At 47.7% G+C, this 21838-nt stretch overlaps 1 protein-coding gene and 1 long non-coding RNA gene across 9 annotated transcripts in view; both read left to right on the top strand.

Annotated features, from left to right (window-relative positions):
* The first annotated feature begins 509 nt into the window (after positions 1–509).
* Positions 510–1487, top strand: LOC141089418 (uncharacterized). The gene is made up of 2 exons (XR_012232288.1): positions 510–663; positions 826–1487. It is a non-coding gene; the product is annotated as an uncharacterized lncRNA (long non-coding RNA).
* A 408-nt stretch (positions 1488–1895) lies between these two features.
* PPIP5K2 (diphosphoinositol pentakisphosphate kinase 2) overlaps positions 1896–21838 on the top strand; it is a 184478-nt gene continuing 164535 nt past the window's right edge. For 3 of the 8 annotated variants that reach the window (XM_073546250.1, XM_073546649.1, XM_073546406.1), the window contains exon 1: positions 1899–2131. The gene's annotated coding sequence lies outside the window, so the exon portion shown is untranslated. Of the gene's footprint in view, positions 2132–21838 lie in introns of all 8 variants that reach the window. The other 5 variants (XM_073546083.1, XM_073546164.1, XM_073546011.1 and 2 more) reach the window with 4 other exon arrangements.

Raw genomic sequence — 21838 nt, forward strand, 5'->3', positions numbered from 1 at the left:
GCATTATACTTTATGGATGACTATGTGGGGTGAATTATAGTTTATAGATGACTATGTGGGGTGCATTATACTTTATGGATGACTATGTGGGGTGAATTATACTTTATGGATGACTATGTGGGGTGCATTATACTTTATGGATGACTATGTGGGGTGCATTATACTTTATAGATGACTATGTGGGGTGCATTATACTTTATAGATGACTATGTGGGGTGCATTATACTTTGTGGATGACTTTGGACCGTGCATTATCATATATGGAGGACTATGGGCAGCGCATTATACTTTATGGATGACTATGTCAGGCAATCCTCACGTTTTCAGGCTGTCTAATATCCATGAATATGAAGATGTGGGGACGCGAACATGTCTCTCTTCATCAGACCTGTGTAGTCTCGAAAGCTTGCAATGTGTTACCATCTTTTCAGTTAGCCATTAACCCTCCATCAGGTGCAATAGATCTGACAGGCACACAGTAATTAGTTTCACTTCTCTCTCCTTGCCAACTTATCAGAAAACCCCACCCCTCCTAGTTATCTCCTGACTCTACAGGCTCTGTGAAACCTGATATCACAGTGACTCAGCAGACCTTCTAGTGAGCAGATATCAACACTTTGGCTTCTCAGGCACATTGCGCCTGATTTCAACACAAATTGAAAGGTTAGTATTTTCTTTTTTTATTCATCACGATTGTGTATTTAGCTTGTTTTATGAAGGATTAATGCTAAGTTAGTGTACATAAGTACTGTTTTCTTAGACAAAAGGAGGGTGGCTTCTAAGGCACATTGCGCCCTAACACATACTCTTTCTCTCTTGCTTCAGATTTTCTGCTGCAATGGCCAGAAAACAGTATGATTCATCTAAACCCCTTCATTTAGAAGAAATGAAGATTTTTTTTGTTAGAAGATGATGAGGAAGAACCAGCAGTAACTGAGGATTTAGAGGAATCTAGTGACATTTCATCTGAAGATGAGGTAGCAGAATGTAACACTGATTCTGGAACAGAGCAGGATGGTGATGACACTGATACAGAGGAAACAGACACAGATCTAGCTTATTATTTGGGCAAAGATAAAAATACAAAGGACGTCCCAAGGACGTTCCAGAACAAACACCGACTCTACCACCTTCTAAAAGACGCAGTTGTACTACCTGCTCATTTGTATCTGGTTTCAGAAGGCTTTCTAAATATGACTGCAAAATATGTAAAGAATCAATCTGCCTTTCCCATGCAACTTTCGTCTGCCAGCCTTGCTTTTCTAAGTTTACCTGTGCTGCTTCTGCTGCAATTGAAACCACTGAAGATGAGTAGAAAATAATTAAGTAACATCTAAGTGCAATATCCTTTAAGTTTTTTTCCATAATTTTATATTTAAGCAATAGTTAAGTAAAGATAACTGGAGCCTATTTGGCGGTACTACCGAAAAGTGGTACTTTTAGTTTTAATAAGTTTATGGTTAATAAATGTTTTTTTTTGCATCTGATTTGGTGTAATCTCTTTTAATACATTCCTATGAAGGTCACTGACTACTTCTATAGTCCTGAAATTGAAATATGTAGCTACTATAGGTGGTTTTCTGACCTGTGCTTGTCAGGCACATTGCGCATGAACTGAGGAGAATCTATATTGCGCCTGACGGAGGGTTAAAAGGTATCAACCACTGAGGACTCTCAATTGTGAATATTTTTCTATCTACTGGCTAACAAGGTACAAAGATATACATCTTTCCTGAGCAACCTAGGCAAACTCAAGTAACAAGCACTTGCGCTCATTGAAAGTCATAGGTGACTACCGGATGGTTTGAGGCCACGTGACATGACATTTATCATTGTCTCTGCAGACTCCACCTCCCTGCTGAATAGACCGAAAAATCGCCATTTTTATGTTGGGCAAGATGTCGTACTGGGCGCCTGAAGGGTCAAAATAGTGCTGAATGCAAACGCGCAGTAACAGCATGTGCAGTGTTTCCAACGCGACCTAAAATCCCCCAGCAGAGGCGCCTTCTCCCCGCCCCTCCGAGCCTCACACTAGAGGGATTGTAAGGGACGGAAGTTTGTGGCTGGTGCATCAATGAGGAAAGCTTGTGCGTGCTGCGGGGTGCGGAGAGGTGACACGGCCGGAGAGGAGGTGAGGCTGGCGGGCACGGGCGGTGTGTGATGGGGGAGCTGCCTGTGCCGGAGGCTCCGCAGTGTGAGTGGCATTAGGGGGGATTACACCGGCTCACATTCCCCGTGATGTGCTCTGTACGGTGTGGGCTGTGCGAGTGCAATGCCCGGTATAACGCGGTGCGGGCAGTGTTCCCAGCAATGACCCAGCGGCAGGTACAGATGTGCAGAGCTCCGCGGTGCTGGATAGGCCCAGGCTGGAAGGGGACACCTGAGAATGTTCTAGGGGATTGTTACTTCAGCAATTCCCCGGAGAGATGGAGATTCAATGTCATGGAAACTGGCGCTAAGTAGAAAAGTGGCGCACTGATGGCCGCTGACGCACTGATATGGCGCACTGATGGCTGCTGACGCACTGATATGGCGCACTGATGGCCGCTGACGCACTGATATGGCGCACTGATGGCTGCTGACGCACTGATATGGCGCACTGATGGCCGCTGGCACACTGATGGCCGCTGACGCACTGATATGGCACACTGATGGCTGCTGACGCACTGATATGGCGCACTGATGGCTGCTGACGCACTGATATGGCGCACTGATGGCTGCTGACGCACTGATATGGCGCACTGATGGCTGCTGACGCACTGATATGGCGCACTGATGGCTGCTGACGCACTGATATGGCGCACTGATGGCTGCTGACGCACTGATATGGCGCACTGATGGCTGCTGACGCACTGATATGGCGCACTGATGGCTGCTGACGCACTGATATGGCGCACTGCTGGCCGCTGACGCACTGATATGGCGCACTGCTGGCCGCTGACGCACTGATATGGCGCACTGCTGGCCGCTGACGCACTGATATGGCGCACTGCTGGCCGCTGACGCACTGATATGGCGCACTGCTGGCCGCTGACGCACTGATATGGCGCACTGCTGGCCGCTGACGCACTGATATGGCGCACTGCTGGCCGCTGACGCACTGATATGGCGCACTGCTGGCCGCTGACGCACTGATATGGCGCACTGCTGGCCGCTGACGCACTGATATGGCGCACTGCTGGCCGCTGACGCACTGATATGGCGCACTGCTGGCCGCTGACGCACTGATATGGCGCACTGCTGGCCGCTGACGCACTGATATGGCGCACTGCTGGCCGCTGACGCACTGATATGGCGCACTGCTGGCCGCTGACGCACTGATAGGGCGCACTGCTGGCCGCTGACGCACTGATAGGGCGCACTGATGGCCGGTGGCGCTCTGGCGTGGCGCACTGATGGCTGCTGATGCACTGATATGGCGCACTGATGGCCGGTGGCACTCTGATGTGGCGCTCTGATGGTCGGGTGATGTGGCGCACTGCTGGCCGCTGACGTACTGATAGGGCGCACTGATGGCCGGTGGCGCTCTGGCGTGGCGCACTGATGGCCGGTGGCGCTCTGGCGTGGCGCACTGCTGGCTGCTGATGCACTGATGTGGCGCACTGATGGCCGGTGGCGCTCTGGCGTGGCGCACTGATGGCCGGTGGCGCTCTGGCGTGGCGCACTGATGGCCGGTGGCGCTCTGGCGTGGCGCACTGATGGCCGGTGGCGCTCTGGCGTGGCGCACTGATGGCCGCTGACGCACTGATATGGCGCACTGATGGCCGCTGACGCACTGATATGGCGCACTGATGGCCGCTGACGCACTGATATGGCGCACTGATGGCCGCTGACGCACTGATATGGCGCACTGATGGCCGCTGACGCACTGATATGGCGCACTGATGGCCGCTGACGCACTGATATGGCGCACTGATGGCCGCTGACGCACTGATGGCTGCTGCCGGTGGCGCTCTGGCGTGGCGCACTGATGGCCGGTGGCGCTCTGGCGTGGCGCACTGATGGCCGGTGGCGCTCTGGCGTGGCGCACTGATGGCCGGTGGCGCTCTGGCGTGGCGCACTGATGGCCGGTGGCGCTCTGGCGTGGCGCACTGATGCACTGATATGGTGCACTAATGGCCGGTGGCACTCTGATGGCCGCTGACGCACTGATAGGGCGCACTGATGGCCGGTGGCGCACTGGCGTGGCGCACTGATGGCCGGTGGCACTCTGATTTGGTGCACTGATGGCCGGTGGCGCTCTGGCGTGGCGCACTGATGCACTGATATGGCACACTAATGGCCGGTGGCACTCCTATGTGGCGCACTGATGGTCGGGTGATATGGCGCTCTGATGGCCGCTGATGCACTGATAGGGCGCACTGATGGCCGGTGGTGCTCTGGCGTGGCGCACTGATGGCCGGTGGCGCTCTGGCGTGGCGCACTGTTGCCTGCTGTCGCACTGATATGGCTGCTGGCTCACTTAGGGCACAGCTGCACCGAGGACTGACATATATGAATATTGGTTCAATATCCAGTTCAGTTCCGACGACCATCTAACCCCGCTCATGTGAAGGGAATTTCTGCATCATAGGAAAATTTCAAAATGTATTTTGCTCAGCAGTGGAAAGGAAGGCATGATTATTCTGTGGATCCACTGGGAAACCCCAGTGTATGCACCCCACAATAGACCAATCGTCCCCTCACTCTTTGGCATGCCAGAATTACAGATCAGATATTATTATAACCTGCGAGATCTTAACGGCTGATTTCTGTTCACATACATCTGTATCATCATTCAGCAATTACTTCTATATCTACATGTTCTGCCACACTGAATGCACTTTTGCAAATCGTCAAGAGCCGCTGCTGGCAGCTCATTTTGTGATTGTTGACCAATGACATTTCAAATCAGTCAAAACAGTGCTGAGCTGTAACTGTACCTGAAAGGCTGAAATGAAGACTAGGGTGACCTAGCTGCTTTACGTTTTGCCACCTCACACGATAATCCTGGCAGTATGACCAATGTGATGTTGACTCCTGAAGCCCTCTTCATTGCATTGTCTATGTAATCTTGGATTAGCAGAATGGCGTGTAGTGATTCTGTACTGAATGTGAAGTCAAACATCACATCCCAAGCCTACGGCGCTAGTCGGGATCTACACAAGCCATCAGAAGACGTTTGCTCAATACTGGACTTCAAGACAGACGTCCAGCTACAAATATTCCATACACCACCGCTCTCAAAGGCTGTCCTGGTGCAGAGCAAGGAAGCAATGGTGGATGTCCTGGAGATCTATTTTCTTAAGGAGATGAGTCCTGCTTTTGTCTTAGATATAACGATAGCTGGAGATTGGTCTGAAGGCCACATTGGCAATGTCATAGAGGGTTTCACAAAGGAACATCCTCATGTTGGTTGTGCTACAGCGAACAGCCTAAACTTCCTACCATTGCCTGCCACGTCTCCAGACATATCTCCCATCGAACACATCTGGAACCTCATAGGTTACAAAAGGAGCTGCCAGCAGTGGATCTTGGTAATTTTCATGTTGAAATTAATTTGCTGTGGCAGAATATACCTAAGACAACTTCTAATAACCTCATTGATGGCAGCCAAGGTGTGTAAATACGACCTTAGGAAATCCTCATGTGTTTGAGCATAAATCTTTGCACCCAACCTGTTTACACAGGCGCATGTTCACTCACTGATTCTTGACTTGCCCAAATGTGCGGTTCCTGACATGCCCCTGATCTCCGGGGGAGGCAGGAGAAACAGTCTAACCTATGTGTTATGCAGCAGATATTGAGGCATGTAGGGCACGTGCGCTGCGTCCCGGCGTGTATTGGTGACTGTCACAATATAATTACATCTGTTTCCCATGGAATTTCTGGAAAATAAAACTTTCTAGATACCTCCTGTGAAACCTGAGGGCTGCACCTTGAAGGAAGCCCAATAGTGGTGCTTGGACTGTTGACAGAACCTCTGTGCCTCCAATTGTATACAAAGAAATTAGTTTTTCGCCTCCTTGGAAAGATCATGGCTTGCTCCGTTGGATGCTGAATGTTAGTTTTTATCTAGGAGAATTCTTGCTTCTCTGTGGAGCAAAAAGATCACAAGGTAGAAGGTGACATTCTCCATTGCATGAAGTGATCACGTGGCGGTAAAAGCTTGTCACTTGCTTCTGTAGAGTTTTACGAGTGCAGCTGAAGCTCGTATATGGAGAGGACGGTCCTTATTATTACACGGTGTGACCAGACCATGAACTGGGAAGAAAGAGGCAACGGGGCTTAAAGGGAGCCTGTCATGTTGACAATGTGATCTGCCGGGAGGAGGAGCCGGTCAGATTGATGTGTATTTTGGTTTGAAAAGTTTCAGGACAACTTGTATTTTATTCAGTTACATCCGTGGTATTTGTGTGTATATAGGAGTCCAGTGGGCGGTCCTATTTGGTGATTGACAACTCTTTCATGTAGGACTCTCTTTACGTCCGCCCACTGGACTCCTATCCATACAAATGCCAGGGATTCCAATTAATACAAGTTGCACTGAATCTTTTCCGCCAAGTCTATGCACTGTTCTTCTGGGTCTCCTTCTCTGCCGTGCTGTCTGCAGATTACACTGCATGGACGTGACAGATTCCGGTTTCCTTTAAAGATTAATTGTTCTATGGTGACATTTCAACACTTTCTGTTCTGGGACATTCCTCGGTCACCACCATGATGGTACCGGCTTTAATTTTGTGCCTGCTCTTTACTGACCAGCTCTTGTCTACCTCTCCTTGGAGAGATGAGGGTAGCCATGTTGGTACTGTATGCAAGCTAGAAGGAATATAGCCATCCCCTCCAACTGAATAAATGGGCATCTGGGTAGAAAGGCAAAATGAGCAATAGTTAGTACACAGTGCTATCTAATATGATGACTGCAGTATAGTGAGAGGAGGGGGGCTTACTGTAACACTTTCAGGGCTCATGTGGACCTCAGTGTGCACACGTATGGAGTGCACGGACTGTCCAGGAGACCAGAGCATAACCACTTCATATATTTCTAGGAGACTGTCACGCTTGGGTTGGGAGGCCCGTGGCCACAGACGTTAGCCCTTACATTTTCAATTTGTTGCTCCATTCCTGGGTACTTAACACTTTCACTCATTTTCAAATTAGGTGTTAAGTGCTTTGGGTGTGACAGAGCACTTAACTATCCTTTTACCTCCTGAGCTTGTTTATTCTCCTAGAACCAGTCTCATTAGGTTTGTTAATGGCTCACTGTCTGTAATATCCGGAACCAGGCAAGGAAATTGGACAGTGAGATTTCAGCCAAGGCCTCTTTCACACATCAGGTTTTCGCCGTCAGGCGCGATCCGGCGCTTTTGAGAGAAACCGGATCCGGCGAAATGCAATGCCGGATCCGGTTTCCCCCCATTGACTTGCATTTGCGCTGGATCGCGCCGGATGGCCATGCGTTTCATCCGGTTTTCGCCGGATCCGGCAATGTGTCGCGATCCGGCGTCTGGAAAAAACGGCTACTGTAACGTTTTTTGTCTCCGGCGTAAAAGCCGGACACGCCGGATCCGGCGCGTCCGGCTTTTTCACACAATGAAAGCCTATGAGCGCCGCAATGCGCCTGATCCGGCGAAAGCCGGATCCGGTGGCCGGATCCGGTTTTTTTGGTCTGAGCATGCTCAGTAGCTCTGCCCACAAGACATATATAAAAGCAAGACAGTGGGACCCACAGCCACACCCAACATGCCACCCAAGAAAGCAACCAAGCGCAGCAGGAGAAGGCAGGAGACCACTGCAGCACCATCAGCACCACCACCACCCCAAATGGAGCAGCAAATGGAACATGCTGAGGAGGGGAGGCCAGCAGCAGATGAGAGACGGTAATTATCAAATCCCCCATTCCTCCAAACTAGGGCTATTGAATATCAAGATATTCATTGGCCCTTTGTTTCTCTTTATTCAACAGCCGCCCAATAGATGCAGCAGCAGCAGCAATGGCAGCAGGTGGAACACCACCCACAGGCATGGAGTGTGGCCACCAGGAAGACAGCACATCATCTTCTGGGAGCCCTCCCTCGCATCGTCAGCGTTTGACGGTAAGTTTTTATTTCCAAAATCCATCATCTCTGTAATATATGTCTATTCATTGCCTTTTATTTCAAAACAGGATTCACAAGATGAAGAGGAGCTCCCAGAAGAAGAAGGAAGGGGTGGACAGACACTTGGAGTGGGCTCACAATTGGTAAGTTTTTTGCATCAAACGCAGAAACACAACATCACACTACACACAACACATAGAAAACAATGTTCTGCAGACCACACACAGCAAACAAATGCCTACATCCAAAGACATAACATTTTTTGTTTTCTTCTCTAGTCTTCCCAATCTGGTGCTCGGCCAAGAGGTCCTCGCAGTGCCTCCCAGGGTCGTCGGCGACAGCAACGCGGCGGTCACCAGCGTGTAAGTATAAATATTTTTGCTTTGTTTTTTTGCACTTTTTATTTCATTTCTTTTGTGGAGGCTAATTATGTTATTTTTGTCTTTTTCTCTAACAGCCTTCACAGCGTGCTCCCGACTCTGACGGTGAGGATGGAGGACTCGATGTGGACCACCTCATCGATCTCGTCAGAGAAAGGGAGCCGCTCTGGAATATGGCTGACCGCCGCCACGCTGACCTTATCGTTACCCGACGACTCTGGGAGGAAATCTGTTCGCTCCTTGTGGGCCGCTGGGAGGACCTCGATGTTCGGGCCCAGATTAAAGAGCGTAAGTATATACAGTACCGGTTGCTTGATGTAAACCAGTGTTTCCCGAACTCCAGTCCTCGTGGTCCCCACGGATCATGTGTTCAGGATTTTTATTTACTATGGAAATCCTGAAAACATGACCCCTGGGGACCATGAGGACTGGAGTTTGGGAAACACTGATGTTGTATACTAACCACTTTGTCCTTTCTCGTTTCAGGGAACAGAATTGTGAATCGGTGGCGGTCTGTGAGGGATCGTTTCAAGAAGGAGTTCAATAAAGAGATGCGGGCCCCGAGTGGATCTGGAGGACGCAGGAGCAAGTACAAGTACGCAGAAGCCCTGTCGTTCCTCCGGGAAACAATGGTCACTAGAAGGTAAATATTACACACCACATGTGAAAAAAAATGTTAGATGTAAATTTTTTTTTTCAGCCAGGGCCATACCATGTCAGTATTTTAATTGTTTTTTTTTTCTCTTTATTCCACAGCACGGTGAGCAGCACTCGGGAGCCTGCACGATTGGACCCTTCTGAGGCGATCCCTGAGGAGACCGGCACCGAGGGACACTTCGACCGCCCCGGTACATCTGCACCTTCCCAGCCTTCCCACACATTCGACCCATCTGTCCCATCCACCAGCACAGGAGAATCGTGGCCGCCTACATTACATGAAGCTGCTGGTGAGGAGATCGCTTTCCCTTTACCCAACCCTTCTGCCCCTGCCACCTCTAGTACACCTGCGGGTACTGGGCGGCAGCGGCAGAGGGGTCAGGAAAAGACTTATGCGCCAGAGTTCTTGCATCTGAATGCATCTTTCCAGAACTGTCTAAAAGTCTTGTCAGAACAAATCTCTGCAGGCTATCAGCAGATCAACTCCAGCATTCTGGAGGTGAAGACACTTCTGCAAACCATGCATTCAGAAGCAAGATCTTCGCCAAACCACACCTTTTTCAGGTCTGTTGTGGAGCGCATGGAAACGCTCTCTCCTGCCCAGCAGATGCATGTAATGCATTCATGCCACACTGCTCTCCAGCAAGTTACCTCCCAACCTCCTCCTCCCACCACAGTAGTTCCTCCACCTGCACCCCCTCCAGCCACTTTCCATCCTCCCCCCTCCTATTACATCTACACCCCCTCCAGCCACTTTCCATCCTCCCCCTCCTATTACATCTACACCCCCTCCAGCCACTTTCCATCCTCCCCCTCCTATTACATACCATCCACCTCCCCAGCACCAGCAACCTCCCCAGCACCAGCAACCTCCCCAGCACCAGCAACCTCCCCAGCACCAGCAACCTCCCCAGCACCAGCAACCTCCCCAGCACCAGCAACCTCCCCAGCACCAGCAACCTCCCCAGCACCAGCAACCTCCCCAGCACCAGCAACCTCCCCAGCACCAGCAACCTCCCCAGTACCTGCAAACTCCCCAGTACCAGCAACCTCCCCAGTACCAGACATCTCCCCACTTCCAGCAACCTGCCCCGTACCAGACATCTCCCCACTTCCAGCAACCTGCCCCGTACCAGACATCTCCCCACTTCCAGCAACCTGCCCCGTACCAAACTCCTTCCCCATACAACTTGCCATCAACATCATCTGCTCCTACAGTCCCTGCCCAACCCTCCACTCCACCACCCACCACCTTTTCTGCTTCCCACATGTCCACCCATTCTGTAGTTTTTTCCACACCTTCACCTCTAACTGTTCCTTCCCCACCACGATCCCAGTCCTCTCTCCACACTCCCAGTGTCGAAGTGTCCCGCAGCCCCTCCAGCAGTATTTCCACCACACACTACACAGATTTATAATGTGTGTATTTAAATAAAAATGACCAGTTTTATGGTTTCAAAGCTTTATTAAACAAGTTTATTAAAATTTTAAAAAAGTTTACTAAAAAAAACATTTTTCAATAAAAGTTAAATAATTTTACACTGGTTGTCTGTCATTTCTTTCTGCGGCGGAAAAGGTTAAATACAGGGTATTTAAAAGGTGAAATGGTATTCAAAACTAGGTATATAACTGTGGGTAAATTTTAGCTTTTTGCCACAGTTGTGTTCCTGGTTGTGTTTGAAGCAAAGTATTTCACCTAAAAAGTTGTTTTTATTGTTGGTGATTTCCTAACAATGTACACAACTTTTGTTAAAAGGTGAAATACTTTGCATAAAACACAACCAGGTACACACCTGTGGCCTAAAGCTAAAAATAGTAAGACCATGACAAGATAGCCAACTTTGGTTGGCAAAGGTATATACTGTTGGTCCAGAAGGTACACAAGTTTGGTTAGGGCACAAATCTTTCACACTCTGTCATCCTGCCAGTGTACTCTGCCTTGAGGTGACATAAAGTATATTGCAAAATTGTCCCTCATTACTGAAACCGTCACAGAACTTCTAGTGGTAATGTCATGGTAATCTTGCAAGGTGGTTTCTTCAGAGGTGTCCTCAATGGAAATGGGTTCCTTGCAGATAACAAAATTGTGGAGTACCACGCACGCTTTGATCACCTCGTCCACAGTTTCTGTCTTGAGGTTGATCGCAGTCAATAGGACCCGCCATTTGGCTGTCAGAATACCAAAGGTACATTCAACCATTCTTCTTGCTCTTGTGAGGCGGTAATTAAAAATGCGTTTTGGTCTTGTCAATCCTCTGCTAGAGTACGGTTTCAAAAGGTGTTCTGACAGCTGGAAGGCTTCATCCCCTACACAGACAAATGGCATAGGTGGACCAGATGTTTGCGGCAGCGGTCTAGGTGGTGGGAACTGGAAGGTGTTTCCATACAGTTTACGCCCCATGGCAGACAGTTTGAAAACTTGAGAGTCATTGGAGCGGCCATAGGCCCCAATATCAACCGCAATAAATTTGTATTCCGCGTCAGCGATGGCCATGAGGACAATTGAAAAATATTTCTTGTAATTGAAATATTCCGATCCCGATCCAGCTGGCTTTACAATGCGGATATGTTTCCCGTCCACAGCGCCCAAGCAGTTTGGAAACTGACATATCTGTTGAAACTTGTCAGCAATTTCAATCCACCTCTCTGTTGTGGGCTCTGGTAAAAACTCTTCAGCTAAGGAGTCCCACAGTGCACGGCATGTGTACTTCACAATTCCAGATATGGTGGAAATCCCGAGTCTGTACTGGAAATGCAGTGACGAAAGGGATTCTCCAGTTGCAAGAAATCTGTGGGGAATTAAAAAACAATAAATTAGTTTTAAATCACAGCATTACATACCAAAACTGACCTATAACACTTGGAGATACAAACTACCACCAACAAGATTGCAGTGAAAGTGTGCTCTGATGCGAGCATATCCAATAAATGTGGCTTACCTTAAAGTCACCATCAGACGCTCTGCGGGTGAAACAGAGAAGCGGCAATAGGTGTCCGCTTTTCTTATGAGGTGTGCAATGCGCTCCACCAAGTAATCAAAATTCTCCATTTTCATCCTAACATATCCAAAAAATTTATCCGGGTTTCGTCGAAGGTCCATGCAGAGTGTAGAATAGACCCCACGCGTAATTCTCTTGGCTGTGATGGGGTGGATCCACAAACGTCGTCTACGATGCCTGATGCGCTGCTGTCTCGCTCTCTCCTTCTCCAGAACAATCACCCTCAAACGATTCGCCTCCGCTATAAAATCCGCCAAATTCTTCAAAATATTTCCAATGACAACATCCATCTTCGCCAGTAACTTGCTCTTCTCTCTAACCTGCACTTTCTCCTCTACAACCTGTCAAAGAAGGGCTGTAGGAACATGCTATATATAGTTTTCCAGTAGCCAATCCCGTTCGGAAGGCCACAAGGGTCAATTTTAAAAACCGGATCCGGCGTAATCCGTCGAAAAACGGATAGAAAAACGGATGAACCGGATGAGACGGATCCGGTTTTGTCTGTCAAGAAAAAGACGGATCCGGCAGAAAACCGGATCCGTCACATCCGGTTTTACGAAACATTTGCCGGATCCGGCGTTCCGTCACGACGCCGGATCGCGCCTGACGCCGAAAACCTGATGTGTGAAAGTAGCCTTAAAGAGACTAGTGCTGGGTGGGGAAGCAAGCTGAGAAGGCAAAGGCTCGGGAAGTGCTCTGTCATGTAAGAGCACTTAATGCCTGATTTACATATGCTATGTGAACTCTTAATTACTCAGGAATGCAGGCACAAATAGAACATATAATATTGGATTGAGATTTCAAAGCCCCTCATGCCCAATATGCGGTTTGATGTCGGTGGGGGTTGTGATCTTACTGACAGATTTCCTTTAAGCTGATGATGCTCATCACTCATCTGGGCACCCGGACGCCTTCCATTGACCAGAAGTTACTCATGTATCCACATTAGACTGTGATTTTGGTTTATGTATAGATCAAAGGGCTGTTTAAACAGAAAAAAAGCTGAAAACAGAATATATAAAGACGCATCACCAGCCTGTGGTCGCCAGCCTTTTTTGTATACCGGTAGTTGCTGGCCAGGAGTATGGCTGCCTGCAGTCCCTAATCGGAGCTGCTTTTACAAGTTTATTAGTTATTGGAGACAGTCAACACGCTTGTAGTCAGATCATTTTATACAATAACTTATGAAGGAGTTTGTTCTGCTACCCAAGTTTTTGCACAGTGCATGGTGTAAAGATGAATTTGCACTTGATGTTAAAAAATGGCACTCCATCTGCCGGAGTGATTCTACAGCATAAGGGCTCATACTCATTTGCAAGAAAAACAGCCTAGGAATGGGCCATGGATATTGGCCCCCTCCCAGACTAAAAACATCAGCTCTTGGCCACCCCGGAAAATCTAACTGTTAGCCTCAAAGTTCCCACTTGGACTGGTGCGTTGGCAAGTGGGGTTGATGTGAGCTTTGTATTGGTAGCTGTCATCAATCCCAGGGGCTAGTAATGGAGAGGCATCTATTAGACACCCCCATTACTAACCCCATAGTCATATTGTAAATAACAAACACCCTAAATTAAGTCCCTTATTTGAAATAGACATGGACAATTTTGTGTTAATTTAAAAATAAAAAAGCAAATTTTTTTCTTCTAATCTTGTCGCCTAATCCACTGAAGCCCATGTTCCCTATAAAAGAGTGTGCGGGAGACTCCATTTTGATTATTGGTTAAGCAGTGTTTGCCTTTAATTCCAAGAACAATCCCTTTGAAGCTCGGTGACTAGCAATTAGCACAAGGGAGTGTACTCTCCTGCAGCTGCAGCCAGCTGGCTCCCTTTGTCTAACTCGAGCACTACAGGTCACAGCAGGGCTCTGAGATATGGAATCTGAAAAATTACCTATAATAACAGAATGCAATATCTCTGAGCCTAGGCAAGCACATTCCTTCCCCCACATGCTCGTGCCCGGCAGCCACCTGTAGCACTCTGCATTATGGAGTTATGAAGCTTAGCTGGACCAGGGATTACATATGGTAGGCATATTTGGTCTCCCTGAACAGATAAAATCCAGCGGAAACCCAGTGGAGCTAAGGGCAGAAAGTTATGGGCCATCCACGGTTCTGCCTGGAAAGTCATACCCTCAGAGATGGGAGGAGAGAGGCTGCACAAGCCCCATGGGTGGGCACAGAATGTGGGAGGGAACAGCCTAGGAGATAAGAGACAGCGCTTCATTTTTGAGTTTAGTTTTTCTAGTGGCAGCAGGATCCATTACCTTATGCAACCAGGAAAAGCCCGTAACTAAGATTTGGACCTGTGATCCATCAGCGCCTCCTTGTGGTCACATTGCTGCATAACACGGTAATTGCAACCTATCTATACCCTATCCTTGTAGTAAACTCCTGGATTGTATATCTGTGCATTGTTCTTGAAAATATATACCTGTATATTTCTAGTGCGCCTTTTCAGCCATTAAATATAAAATTAATCTTGGGCTGCTTTTTTATCTCGATACACGAATCCCCACGTCTGCACGCTCCGTTGGATATTATACGCTACCCGGGTTGGTTTCTAACCTGATATAAGCCTGCTGTCTGACCGCTGGGGTATATATACAGTACAGACCAAAAGTTTGGACACACCTTTTGCAGATTCACTCTGAAGGCATCAAAACTATGAATTAACACGTGGAATTATATAATTAACAAAAAAGTGTGAAACAACTGAAAGTACTGTATGTCTTATAGTCTAGGTTCTTCAAGGTAGCCACCTTTTGCTTTGATTACTGCTTTGCACACTCTTGGCATTCTCTTGTTGAGCTTCAAGAGGTAGTCACCAGTCAATAACCTGTATGCCCATATTAATTAATATATATATAATCTATATCCCCCTCACTGGGAGTGCCTCATTAACTTGTACCTATAAAGGAAGCCTTTCTGGTGACTATTTGTTCTCGGTGCAGTTCCCTGACTGACCTGGGGCAAGTGTTGGCGCCCGAGAGCCGATCCCTGCTGGGTCCTTTTCTCCCCTGAGCTGAGCGAAGTCGATACCCCCTTCCCCTGAGCGATCCGTCACAAGGAGTAAAAAAATAAACAATCACATTCCCCACCTCTCCAATGAGAAGATAATCCATTTGTCCCTTGAGTCTAGCTCTGCTACATTTGCTTGGCAGGCTGATGGACTGATGTGAGCTTTCAGTGTGCCAGCCAGCAGACACACTAAGCTATGCTTGCTAGTGCAGCTCAGTGTCTCACGGTGACGTGAGAAAGTTGAGTGGAGTTCATATCGTATGAACACCGTTCACCTCACATCAGCGCGAACCCCTTCCTACTGCGCTTGCTCTGACGTCTGTGAGGTCAACAGAGTTCAATGGGTATGAACTCCACTCAATTTTCTCACATCACCGCGAGTCAAGCGCAGTTCATTGTCTCTCCTGACTGGCATGCTGAACAGCTCTCATCATGGTAGCGTTCAGCATGCCAAGTAGATGTAGCAGAGCTAGCCTGGTCAAGGGATAAATATAATCTCGTTAGTAAGCTGAGGAATGTTTTTTTTTTTGTTTTTTTTTTAACTTACGGGGGGGGGGGGGGGCATGGCCTTCCTTGGATTAGGCGTCAAAGTGACTATAACTTTGTTTATTTTGGAATTACAAAAATTCTGTCTATTTTTTTCAAAGAAAGAACTTTATTCAGGGTGTTTTTTTATTTATCACTATGGGGTTAGTAATAGGGGCGTCTAATAGACCTCTCCATTATTAACTCCTGGGCATGATGTCAGCTACTAATACAAAGCTGACATCAACCTCAGTGGGTATGGATATGAGTCCTAAATGTCAAGATAAACTAATGTTGCATGTTTTGTGCTGCTTTTGCTGCAGTTTTGCTGAATTTCTTATAGGTGTCATACATACTCTGTGATGAAATTTATCAACCAAAATCTATAAAACATATTAAAGAAAAAAAAACTATGCGCTGTAGATTTAATTTTTTTATTTACCCTTATCACTATGTTGCTGAAAGGGAATCTGTCACCACATTTGACCTATCTAAACTATTAATATGCCCATATAGGTTATAGGACTGTTTTCAGCATTGTGTATGCGTTGTTGCTGAGAAATCATCTTTTATCACTTTATATACCGTATTTTTCGGACCATAAGGTGCACTTTTTCCCCCCAAAACTTTGGGGGAAAGTGGGGGGTGCGTCTTATGGTCGCAATATACTAACCTCTGATCATGGCTGGAGGCTGGTGCAGGTGCCGCGGGGCTCTGTAGTGCGGTGGTGGCAGCGGGCTGTGCTCCGGTGCAGGGGTAGCGGCTCTCTGTGCTCCGGTGCAGGGGGCGGCGGCTCCGCCGGGAAGATGGCCGCCGGTCCGGGGACGGCGCATGTGCAGGTTCAGATCTCGTCCCGAGATCTCGGGGGGCTAGATCTCGTTGCCGAGATTTGAATCTCGTCCCCCGAGATCTCGGGACGAGATCTGAACCTGCACATGCGCCGTCCCCGGACCGGCGGCCATCTTCCCGGCGTCCATGTTCCCGAAGGCCACCGCAACATGGCGGCGGCCATCAAGGGATGTGCGGGGGGCCTCCGGGCTTGGAGGAAATGCCGGCGGAGCCGCCGCCCCTGCATCGGAGTACAGAGAGCCGCCACCCTCACCCCACAGAGCCCAGCTGCCCCAGCACAGCCCACCTGCCCCAGCACAGCCCAGCCCAGCTGCTCCAGCACAACCCACCTGCCCCAGCACAGAGCCGCCACCGCATGAGCCTAGACCACAGAATGACCCCTGTGACCACTCCTCCACCTGTGCCGGATCCCTTCCCAGGTAAGCTGAATTCGGACTGTAAGACGGACCCCCATTTGACACATTATTATTTTTTTCCCTATTTTCCTTCTGAAAATTGGGGTGCGTCTTATGGTTCGGTGCGTCTTATAGTCTGAAAAATATGGTAAATGACCTCTTTCAGGTTCTGGGAATGATGTCTGAAAGATAACTGCCTCCAAAGCTTATTTTATATGGAGGCGGAGTTACCAGTGAGACAAGTAATCAGCACAGAGCAAGAGAAAGGAAATTTGTCTTCTTGCAACCTTGACTGTCTGTGAGATGGAAGCTGAGAGGAACATGCAGATGTGTTAGGTATGATCACACACAGCTCTGCAGTGAGATCAGGGAGCAACCATTACACATCACACTCGTAACTCCACTTCATGTAAAATTAAGCTCTGGAGGCTGAGTTATCTTCCAAACACCATCCTCCCCAGAGCCTGGAAGAGGAGATATATATATATATATCTCTATCTATTGATGATTTATTAGCAACAAGGCATCTGATATGAGACATACCGGTAGCACAGTTTCCAGCAGTCTATAACCTGTAAAGATTCCCTTTAAATTGCTGCAGTATTTCTACGAAGCCAGTACTCCCCATCTGACTTTCCCCATATAGAGGACACTCACTAAAATGCAAGGCACCAGACTGAGATCTGTGCAGGGATTGAACCAGCAAGGAAGGCTGTTTGATTTACGCTCTGAAGCCTGCAGAATTGTGAAGTCTGCTCTTGACTTACAGTGTAAGTTTTAATGCATGAACAATATGAATGTTTTTACTCCACTTTTTATGTAGAATAAGACAGATAAAATAATGTGTATGTAAACTGTGAAATGATGTGAACGTTCACTTTGATTTGAAGCTTTTCTGCTTGAAACAAAAGCTAGTATGTGTAGTTGTGAGTGTAATGAAACAACCAGATATTACTCACTTCCTGAGCTCTGATCTCATGGCTTTATGTGAAACTGTTTAGGAAGAGATTAATATGTCATTGCACAAGTTGATGCAGGTTAAAAGGCATCTATTACTCCCAAGCAATTGGTGGAAAATGCTTTTATAGATGTTAAATTCATCTTTATCGGACACACTGGAGGTTATTCTCTGGACGGCAGCTGCTCGCCACCCACCAGGCAGCGAGGCTCCAGTGAGCGTTCTTAGCACGCTGCCGGACATTTATTAATATCGCATAAAGGAGCAGCTGAGGGAGCTGAACAATCTTTTTCTTTTTTTTTTTTTTTTTTCCAGGTTTTTTTGATACATAAAATACCATTTTCCAAATCCTATGGCGGCGGAATCGCATCGATTCCTCCAAATTAATGGACATGCCACGGATGTTTCCGCTATGCGATTCCGCAGCGGAAAAATCCTCAGCATTGGCACAGCAATTGCGGACTCCCATAGGATTGCATGGGAGGCGTTTTACCTAGTGTTTTTTAAGCGTTTCCGCAGCGGCAAAATCACTTAAACGCAACGTGGGCACACAGCCTTATGTGACAGCAGACCTAGCCGGATGGAAGTAGTAGTCCCATCAGACGATGCCTTGCTACACCCGCAGGCAGACACCCGCAGGCTCTCCCTCCTTCCTTTCTGCAGCGTTTTTCACTGACTCAATGTCAATGGGTACAGAAAGGCTGCAGATCCGCAAAAAGAATTGACATGCTGCGGAAAATAATATGCGGCGAATCAGTGCGGAATTTTCCGCAGCATGTGCACACCAATTCTAGATTCCCATTGATTAACATTGCTTGAGCACTCCTTTGTGGATTGGTGCAATTCTGCACGGAAAAAGCACTGCGGATCCGCAACAAATCCGCAACATGTGCACATAGCCTTAGGATCACATTTTTCCGGCGCTCTACGCTGAGCACTTACATTTTGGTTTCCATTTAAGGGTATGTGCACACGTTGCAGATTAGTCTGCGGAATTTTCTGCACAAAATCTGCATCTCTTGGCAGAAAACGCTGGGGAAAACGCTTGCGGATTTCCTGTGGAGTTGATGCGGATTTCCTGCAGATTGTAATGCGGATCTGTGAATTTTCTCCCTAGTGCTTCTGTAGGAGAGAGAGATTTGTATGCCAGACTGGACAAAACGCTGCTGCGGATCCGCAGAAACAATTGACATGCTACGGAAAAAAAAAGCTGCAAATCTGCGCTTATTTTTCTGTAGCATGTGCACAGCTATTCTTAATTTACCATAGACTAACATTGCTTGTGCACTACACTGTGGATTTGATGCAAATCCACGCGTCAAAATCCGCAATGTGTGCACATACCCTAAATCTCCAAATGACGTGATTCAGATGACACCCCAAGAGATCCATTCACTATAATGAGGCACCGGAATTACTCTGTGCTCCGCCTCTGTTCAGCGTTGTCTTTTCAGAAGTGCACAAAACTGTGGTGGACTACACTTTTATGTACACATTGTGAGGCAGTGACTGGTGTTACATGTGAGGGTCACTGTATGTTCCCCCCCCGGATGTGTACGTAGGCATATTGAGGCCATGAGAGGGCACTGCAGTCACAGGCGTAGCTGTGGTTGCAATGCAAATTAAAGTGAGTATAGGTCTTAGACATGCTAGTTGTCCAAGGCCAGGGCAGCTCAGGAGCCTGGCACCCACAGCGTTAGTCGCCCACTGTAACTGGTCTTGTAGGTGGAAAGTCTTGTTCCCGGCGGTGAACCGGAGGTAGACTTTCCTGTGCCCGAAGGAGGACTGGTGTGTTTAATGACTATAAACTGAAGATTATGGTTCCCGACTGCGATCCGGAGGATATCATGTACTGTATAAGGCCGGGATCACACATGCGAGAATCTCGGACGAGTCTCACATCTTAATACCCTGCACTGACGCCGGCACTCTGGTGCGGAACGTGCGGCTGTATGTATTTCTATGCAGCCGCACACTCCGCTCCCCAATGCTGGGTATTAAGATGCGAGACTCATCCGAGTTTCTCGCATGTGTGATCGCGACCTAATGCTGTGAGTAGAACATAAAAGGGAATCTGTCACCTAATTTTTGCGCTGTATGTAAATTAGTTGGATCCTCTCCGATAGGCGGTGTTTTTGCTCCTTCCTTTCTCCCCTCCTTGGCCGCTGTATGCAATATTTCAGGTAACGTGCATATACAGTGCTGTGCAAATTAATTGGGACACAGCATTTTTTTTAAGTAAAATCATAAGTTGGTTACCAGTCAGTGATTCAAACCAGTTTTAACTGCTTTGAACAGGCACTCACACCTGTTCAAAGCCGTTAAAACTGGTTTGAATCATTGACTGGTAACCAACTTACGATTTTATTTAAAAAAAAATTTGTTTTGTCCTGATTAATTTGCACAGCACTGTAGCCTTACTATCTTCATTATCCTTATTTTAGCATTAGTGCGCATGACCTATGTCCCGGAACACAGAAATGGCAGCGAAATACTTCCAGGAAATAGTACTTCCGGCGCATGCGCACTAATGCTTTTCGGCTTTGCCTGCAGTTGGGCAAAGCATACTGCGCACGTGTGAGTGGAGATTGCAATGCGCACGCGTGAAATATGGACGAACAGTACGGAAATTACCTGAAATATTGCGCACAGCGGCCAAGGAGGAGTAGAGGGAAGGAGCAAAAACATCGCCCATCGGAGTGGACCCAACTTATTTACATACAGCGCGAAAATAAGGTGACAGATTCCCTTTAACATGGTGGTGCAATCGCTCACGGCAACTGGTCTCAAGAGGAGGACTGGTGTGTTTAGTGACTACACTGAAGGATATCGTGTACTGTGTAAAGCTGATAGTAAAGAGACATTAACACGGCGATGCTGTCACACACAGTAACCGATCAGAGGTGGACTGGCGTTTTTATTGACTTTTATTCAGAGGATATGTTCCCCGGCTGCGATCCGGAGGATATTGTGTGCTGTGTTTTGCTAAGTTGAACATTAAATAGACGTTTTGCTTTGAACTTTGCTGGGTCACTGGGTGTGCTACCTCTGCATGACAGCGTAAAAAGACATACTGCCAGATCACAGGTCAGACGGCATCCACAGTGACTCAATCTGCCTCCTTTTAGGGAATCTTCTATATGAGGCAACGTCTGAATCCCGTATTTCAGAGATTTACATGGAAAGCCCGGTGTAAGCGCTCAGCATACCACGTCATGGTGCGAGGTCTGACACCTGCTCATGGAGTTCCATGTCTGTCATTTGACATTAAGGGGTTAATATGCATCTCTTTTGCGTATTATCCCTATAGAATTGATGGTTTATTGCCTTATATCGATACATTTTTATTTTAACGAGAAATTTTTAATGTATTCTATTAAAGATTTACGTATTTTATAGGAGGCGGGGGCTCTGCCAATGTGACTTGGCACCCGCAAACTGTCCAGGCAAATCTGCACTGGCATTTCTTCCCTTCTGAGCTCTGCACTGTGGGTGAACAGTAGTTTTTGAGCGCATGTGGGGCATTGCCGTACTCAGTAGGTTAGGTGTAACCACTTTTGTGGTCTATTTTCTGACATTATCCCTTTTGAAAATTAAAAACTTTAGGCTAAAACATCATTTTAGTCTTTTGCTAGATAGCCAGTAACTTCTCCTCTGTTCGGTATACTATTGGAGGTGATTGCTTTCTGTTCCGGTGGGTCCTAATTCTGGGTCTAAGGGTACCGTTACACATAACGATGTCCCAGCGATCCCACCAACAATCCGACGTGGATGGGATCGCTGGGACATTGTTAGCTGATCGCTGGTGAGCTCTCACAGCCCCTCCAGCGATCAGGACCAGCGAGCACGCTGGTTACCAACGTAAACATCGGGTTTCTAAGGGCTGCGGGGCCCTTAGAAACCCGATGTTTACCCTAGATACCAGCGTGCACTGCAGGCTAGGCGGGAGGTGGAGGCAGAGCGGCGCAGACAGACCGGCA

This window comes from Dendrobates tinctorius, unplaced genomic scaffold, assembly GCF_039654945.1.
Source record: "Dendrobates tinctorius isolate UK_male_01 unplaced genomic scaffold, ASM3965494v1 ptg000003l, whole genome shotgun sequence".
Classification (NCBI taxonomy): domain Eukaryota; kingdom Metazoa; phylum Chordata; class Amphibia; order Anura; family Dendrobatidae; genus Dendrobates; species Dendrobates tinctorius.